Below are 7,102 nucleotides of genomic sequence, written 5' to 3' on the forward strand. Positions count from 1 at the left end.
AAACTCAGAAGAAACACACTGAGGTAAAAATTCAAAATGTTTAGTTTATTCATAACATGATATATTTAAATAACACCATGACAAGTGAGCTATTTTGCTCAATATTCTCACAACGCAAAAAAACATTCAAAACACCTACAGAGTGCACGCATTACGTGAAGTCTAGCGCGCTCTTTCACTGCATGATTCAGTCTATGATCACAAAATTCAAGACATGGGGGTAGAAAATTTATATATTTATACCACTTCATATAGTTAATCAATTTCAAATGAAGAGTCAATTTTTTTCTCCAAAAATGACCATGATTACAAATGTGATATTGTTTTTTAATAAAAAACAAGTAAATTAAGAGACTTACGTTTTAGACACCATATTGCCTGTTTTTGCAGTATTTCGACAACAAAAATAATTCCAAACACAGCCACAGCGCTGTTTTGCGTCTCTGATTAACATGACGGTGTTTCATCCTGAATGAATCGACTGTTTAAATGATTCGCTTCAATCGCAATGACTCACTTAACAGTGACTTGCTGCCACCTACTGGCGGTGTTAATTTCACATTTTAAGTACCTTTTTATTATTTAAATAATTTCAAATATCAGTATTCAACGTTTTGTTTAATATTTCAAAACATTATTTATGCATTTGTAAAAATAGGCCTTTGTAAAGCTAAATAAAAATATGCAGATGTAAGTATGTCAAAGCTGATAGAACACTGATGAAAATATTGCTTCAGAATTAATTGTTTGCACCAAAAATCTTGATGCGGTGCTTTTGTGGGGATATTTTGCATGGAATATTGTCTTCTGATATGAAAAGTTCACTGTATATCTTGTTACAATACAGTGATGATATTTTGTTTTCTTTTTACGTTAAACACATTAAATATTACATATATGAATTAGGGCTGTCAAAAAAAAAAATCGAATTTCGAATATTTGTCGAATTTAAAATAAAAATCCACATTCGAATGCAAAAACGTTGCATTCTCATTTTAGGTGTGCGATAAGAAGGCAGCTTTATCAGCGGCGCACGAGATGCGATGACGATGTAGGTGTGGTTGCATTATAATGCTTTTGTTAGTCTATCCAGCCACTAGAAGCGGCGCTGCTGCGTTGTTCATTACAAATATTGCAGAAAAAGAGAACATCAGTGCAGAGAAGATGTTGTTTACGTCAAAACTGAAACCAAGCCGTTCACACAGAACACAGATTTATCGCATTTTCATGACATCTATCAGCGTTGCACTCGCGTCTCGCACAAGAGAGCCGCATGTTTAGAAAGCCATGGAAAATTAATACAAGTTTAACTTTGAAAAAACATATCTCGAGACTTTATGGAAAAATGTACACTGTGTGATTGATTTTCGGAACTTTGTATTAAACTATGCATACATACATGATGCTGTTTTGTTTATAGTTGTTTAAGCAACTTAATTAATTGTAATTGGTTTATAAACATTATTTTAAACATTATGCACTTTTTTTCACGGATGGATATGTTATTATGCCTTTTAAATTAGAATATAATTAGAATTTTGATCATATTTAAGCACAAAATTCGAATAGAGTTTTTCAGCCATTTTGACAGCCCTAATATGTATGTAATATAATGTGTATTATCATTACAGGTTCAGGTCTTAAATTTCATATAAGGTGGTATTAAAAAGGTCTTAAAAAGTCTTAAATTTAACTTGTTCATGTCTGTTGAAACCCTGGTGTCTGCGGAAACTCTATGGTGAAGGAGAAAAACATGAATGAGCCTCATCACGACACACCTCTGACCTCTGACCCCTGCAGCCAGCTCAAGCGCCGGTCTGTGATCATCAGCAGAAACGTGTCTGACACAGATTTGATTTCTGGCGTTTCAGATGAACTGTGCCTCTCTCAGACCTTCGTCTGCGTGCGTCTCACTTCATAATGGTTTTATCTGTGCGGTTGTTTGTTTTCAGGTGTTTACTTTTCTTTCATTATTACATGGATTTTATATCTGGTGAACGGTTGAAGAATCCAGTACTGTATGTTTCTGTATAAATGATAAACTAGTGAAGGATGAGTTTCTAAATACTGTCGTATCGAATCAGTCTGATGTGTTTTACTCTGACGATCTGTCTCTCGTGTTTGATCTCACGGTAAAGAGATCAGCCGCGTTTCTCATGAAGCCATAAACTCTACGCAAGTTCAGTTCTGAATGTTCTGCTGGAGCACAAAAAGTGGCATTAAACATATTTTTTAATCAAATGTCTGTTTATTCCTCAGCCCGGTTCAGAACTTTGTTTGGTTTTTAGATTCTCTCAGTTGTTTATGCTGATGCTGGGGTTTTAGGAACATGGACCAAAACTAAGGAAGACGTTTACAGTGAGTTTTGTGCTGAAACATCACAATGCCATTCAGTTCTTATATCCTCACACAGCTCTACTGAACTATTTTCATATTTCAGTGCAGGACAGATTTATGAATCTATAGATAAACAGGAACGGTAGGGTTGTTAATCATTAAAGTGTTTTTTAAAAAAGCATTTTATTAGTAATTTAAATGAACAGAGTAACTAATTACATTTAGTTACTTTTTATGGAAAGTAATGTGTTAGTTACTTTTGAGTTACTTTTTCAATCTGGGCAGGGCTTGCTTGTTTGTTTTTAATATAAAAAAATTTATTTTACAAATGTAAAAGCCCTTTCACATCACAAGTGAAACGAATACGCCTCAGGCTGAAGAAAATGTAGAGGACACAGCTCAAACAAATTATCATCATTCAGAATACTGTGCTGAAGGACATCAATATCGATTGTAAAGTTATATTAAAAAAAATGAGCAGAGACAGATATTCACATGGATTTATTGAGTCACAGCCTTATAATTCAATAGTGTACAGTGCTGGGAAGGTTACTTTGGAAATGTAATCGGTTACAGATTACAAGTTACTCTATTTAAAATGTAATAGTAGTGTAACTATTTCAATTACTTTATTAATGTAACTGATTACTTCAGTTTGGGAAACCTTGATGTAATATAATGTTTAATGCACTTTGTTAATAACAAATGGAATTTTTTCTTCCTCTATGTATTTTTCTATCAATATGGTTCAAGATTATCGTATTTAAATCAATGTGATTCAAGATTCAAGATTTTTTATTTGTCACATTCATGGTTATATAGAGAATATATGACCAGCAGTGAAATGTAAGTCATATGTGCAAGTGACTAATGTGATTAATGACATCTGTCAAAAGTAATCTAAAAGTAGTCTGATTACATGACCTAAAATGTGTAATGGATTACATTACAAACTACAATTTTTGTCATGTACACTGAACAAAATTATAAACGCAACACTTTTGTTTTTGCCCCCATTTTTCAGAATCAGTAATGGATGTTACTGATTATAGGATAATCTTGAACCATATTTTGGTTTTTCAAATCTTTATTTGACCCTCCAACTCTAGCACTCTTTATTCTAGTTCTTTAAAAGTTTTCTTTTAACCCTTTTAGACTTGCGCTCTATTCAGTTTACTAACTGCTTGTTTTCTAAAGAAAAAACAACTAACACTAGCTTCTCTATTCTTTCTGTATTCTATCTATTTGTTTTCTTTTTATTTATTATAAAATTAATAAAAGCAAAAAAGGCTTCTAACACTAGCTTGCTCTATTCTTTTTCTATTCTATCGGTTTTCTTTTTACTTATTATATAATTAAAAAAGAACCCTTGCGACATGATTAAGCTAACTGAGACTTGTTATAGCACTTGCGTATCATTGCTCTTTTGTTGATTTTGATTGCTTCCATTGTCCTCATTTGTAAGTCGGATAAAAGCGTCTGCTAAATGTAAATGGAAGTAATAAGTAAGTAATGTAGCAGCTGTGCTCAGACGGACCGGGTCACATACTCGACCCTGCTGATCTCCGGCCGGCGCTGTAGGTGATCCGTCCGTCTGAGTTCATGACGGAGAGAGAGGAGTCTAGGCTTCAGTCAAGTCTTTGAGCTTGTTTTGCACAGACCTGTAAGCAGGACCACGAGGATGATGATGGAGCGGTGACACACTCACAGTCAGTGTTAAACTCACATTCACGACACTCCTCATCTTCATCTTCCTTTCCTGATTTATTTTCTTCATAGACTTTCAATAAAATGATTAATTTAAAAACCTTTCACCACAATCCTCATGGATTAAATTATCTTTCTATTGCTAATCAGTGCATGTCACATTGGGCCATTCTGGTATTCAGTGCTGTTTTGTTTCTCTGTAAAGATCGTGATCTCACCTTAAACTTACCTCCTCACCGATCTTACTGCTTTAAGATGAGGAATGTACATTTTAAAGACATATTACTCATAAATAAACAGTGTTAGGAAGGTTACTGTGGAAATGTAATTGGTTACAGATTACAAGTTACTTTATTTAAAATGTAACAAGTAGTGTAACTATTTCAGTTACTTTATTAAAGTAATGTAACGATTACATTTGATTACTTTTTGATTAAAACATTTTGTTAATCATTTTGAAACATTTAAAGCAGGCAGGTTTAACCTTACAGTAGTGCTCAACACTGATTACTGTCAGACTTTCAAAATCCTCCTTTATTTGAATTAATATTATTATTAATAATAATAATAATTTAATTTTAAAGCACAGCCACCACAAAATCAAACTTTAGCACCTCTTTTTACTTTGAGATCGTTCTGAGGATAAATACAGGTCTAAAATCATAATAAGATATAGTTTAATAGCTATGATACTGTTTCTGAAATCAAATCTGTGCATAGCTATGACAGGAAACACTGGCATCTAACAATGCCTTGGAAAAACAGTTAATTTAAAAAAAACAAAAACGTATACATAAACTCAATAGGAAATAAAACAGTTATTGAATAAGCATGTGTCCTAAACTCCTAAAATATTGGTGTCTCATATTTTAGAGCAGTCAATGCAATTTATGAAAGAAATTAAATCTGTATGTGTGTAAAAATATTCAGATGTAACCCCTTTGTAATCGTTAACATTTTCATAAGTAACTGAATCTTGACTACACTTTTTCTCAGTAACTGTAACTGATTACCGTTACATTTTTTGTAATTAAATTACGTAACTCCGTTACATGTAACTAGTTACTCCCCAACACTGGTCAGGTCTGATGATAAAAGCCCACGCATGGGCGACTGGATTTTTCAAGTGTTGTAATGGAAATGGCAGATGAGGGACGAAACAGGGACGTTCGCAAACTGGCTCCGACGAATGTCTAAAACTTGAAATCACATCATATGACCCCTTTAAGCATGTTGAAGGCGATAAAGTAATTTGACACATTTCAATCCATTTTAATATCACCATTTGTCCCCATCTTCCCAGACTTGCAAATTGCACATTTCCATATCATGAAGTTATTTTAAAAACGTGTTTGGTTTTCTATGTTTTATTCTGTCCAAAAGGCACAGCATACCAGGAATGAACCCATTATGAAAGTAAATGTGGTGCAGAGACGGACTGATGTGGCACTCACAGGCTCAGGAACACAGTAAATGAATAGCCGCTTCCAGCCTGAGTTTATCCTGAGATATTCGGACTCTGCTGACGGTGTGCAGGTGATTGCAGCTCTTCCCGTCGGAGCCGCAGGCCGCTCTGGATCTACAGGGAGAGCTGTATGGTGGCCACAGAGTGCATCCCATCATCGCCAACGCCGGGTAACACACACTAAAACCCTTCCGCTGATGTCGTGTTCACAGTCAGGAAAACCACTGGTGAATCTCTCATTCTGTATTATCACAATCTTAGGTTCAATCTTGTTGTCAGCTTGTGTTCTTTCAGTTGGCACAGGTTTAGTGTTTGGTTTGGAATGGACGGACCGAAGGCCTCGTTGATCTGAGCTCATGCACATCCATTTTTTTGAGTTGAATAAGTGTAAGTGAACTTTTTTTTCACTCAAAAACTGATGTGCATGAGCTCAGATCAACGAGGCCTTCGGTCCGTCCGTTCCAAAACCAAACACTAAACCTGTGCTAACTGAAAGAAAAGCAAAATAATATCCGCGCCCTGATCCTAAGCTCCAATAAAAAAAATTTTTTTTAAATTAAGCTGGGCATGTGAATACGTTTTTAAATATTGGTTTTAGGAACTTATGTTTAATGTCCTTTTTTTTGTTTTTTTTGTTTGTCCTGCTCCTGAGCCCAATCATGGGTTAGTTGTTTTGTTTTTTTGACAAAAAAAAAAAAAAAAAGCTGATAAAGATTGAATTCAGTATTTGGCAACAGCACAGTGTAATGAGATTTAGAAGCAATTATTTTTTTTGTAGGCCAGTCATTTTTGACCAGGAACACCACAAGTGAAAAAGTGTATAACTTGTGAGTTTTAGTCCATTATGATGACATTAACTAGCATTTTCAGGAAAAAGAAAGTCCTCTGAACTGAGTCTAACTGAAAATTGAGTGTTTACTATTGTCTTCTTGCATTATTGACACTGTTTTTCCCGTTTAATACTGTGAAGCTGCTTGGACAGTCTGTATTGTAAAGCGATATAGAAATACAGGTGACTTGACTTGACTGTGCGTCAGAATGAGGTTAAGAGTGTCTCCTCGTGTGGTTTGTAGGTGTCTGATGGAAAGTAAATGGGGAAACTCCAGCTTTCTGCCAAGGCGGCGTCCTGCTGAAATACGCCTCTATCTCCAAGCATTCAAATTTGCTCTTGGACAGAATGTGAGGGCTGCGCTGTGAGCTGGCGTCATGGTGTTATTGCTGTGTTCCTCAGCTGCTGTGTTTGTGTGGCAGATCTTCCTTCTCTGAGATCTGGAGGCGTTGGACGTCCAGAGCATGGACCGGAGAGCATGCCACTACATCTAGCAGCAGCGCAGGTCAAACCCGCTTCACCTTCACACTAGTCATGTAGAAGCTCATGCAGGAGTCTGGTCTGATGGTGTGTGTGTGTGTGTGTGTGTGTTTGTGTGTGAGTGTGTGTGAGAGTGAGTGTGAAGCTCATGCAGGAGTCTGGTCTGATGGTCTGTGTGTGTGTGTGTGTGTGTACCTGGTATTTATCACGTTATGGGGACCAAATGTCCCCACAAGGATAGTAATACTAGTAAATTTTGACCTTGTGGGGACATTTTTGAGGTC

The sequence above is a fragment of the Sinocyclocheilus rhinocerous genome, unplaced genomic scaffold (assembly GCF_001515625.1).
Source record: "Sinocyclocheilus rhinocerous isolate Xijiao unplaced genomic scaffold, SAMN03320098_v1.1 scaffold2085, whole genome shotgun sequence".
NCBI classification, from domain to species: Eukaryota; Metazoa; Chordata; class Actinopteri; order Cypriniformes; family Cyprinidae; genus Sinocyclocheilus; species Sinocyclocheilus rhinocerous.